Source organism: Cydia strobilella, chromosome 3 (genome assembly GCF_947568885.1).
Source record: "Cydia strobilella chromosome 3, ilCydStro3.1, whole genome shotgun sequence".
Classification (NCBI taxonomy): domain Eukaryota; kingdom Metazoa; phylum Arthropoda; class Insecta; order Lepidoptera; family Tortricidae; genus Cydia; species Cydia strobilella.
Window position 1 is genome coordinate 22,195,240 of NC_086043.1, and position 675 is coordinate 22,195,914.

Sequence of the window (675 nt, forward strand, 5' to 3'; positions counted from 1 at the left end):
GGCTATCTACTCGTAATCTGACAGCTGATAAGGTCCTTCACCCCGTATAAAGGGTAGAACGGCGGCAGAACACGCGATTCTTTCATATGGATTTTTTAATTACCTTTGCGACGCTGTGATTGAATTCAACACCTACAACTATTTAAAAGGCGTTGAAGAGTACTATTATTATATATCTCTTCTCTCTCTTTCTATGGGACGACATCCCTTCGCGCCTACATTTTTTAAATTTGCCGCCTTTTTCTACTGACAAAATTTGCTTGACCAGCCATAATAAAAAAATGTGCACATTGGCGGGAAACGCGTGAAAATAAATAAAGGCAGAATACAAATAATTGCAACCAAATTCTAATAATTTAATTACTTATAATCTAAATTTTCACAATTCTATTTTTTATTTTTTTATGTAGATTTATTAGCGTCTACTTAAACGCATTAGTATTCCATCACTGGCAGGTTGTAAAAAAAAGGCTTGGCAGTATGAGAGTAAATGCCCAAGTCACAGTAAAAATATTTTCTAATAAAAAATGTGCACATTGGCGGGAAATGCGTGAAAATAAATAAAGGCAGAATACGAACATTTGCAACCAAATTCCAATAAATCCATATTTCTTGATGACTTGGTCATTGAAAGTCGGAAATAACTGTAATAAGTGAGTCTATTGTGTCGTGACA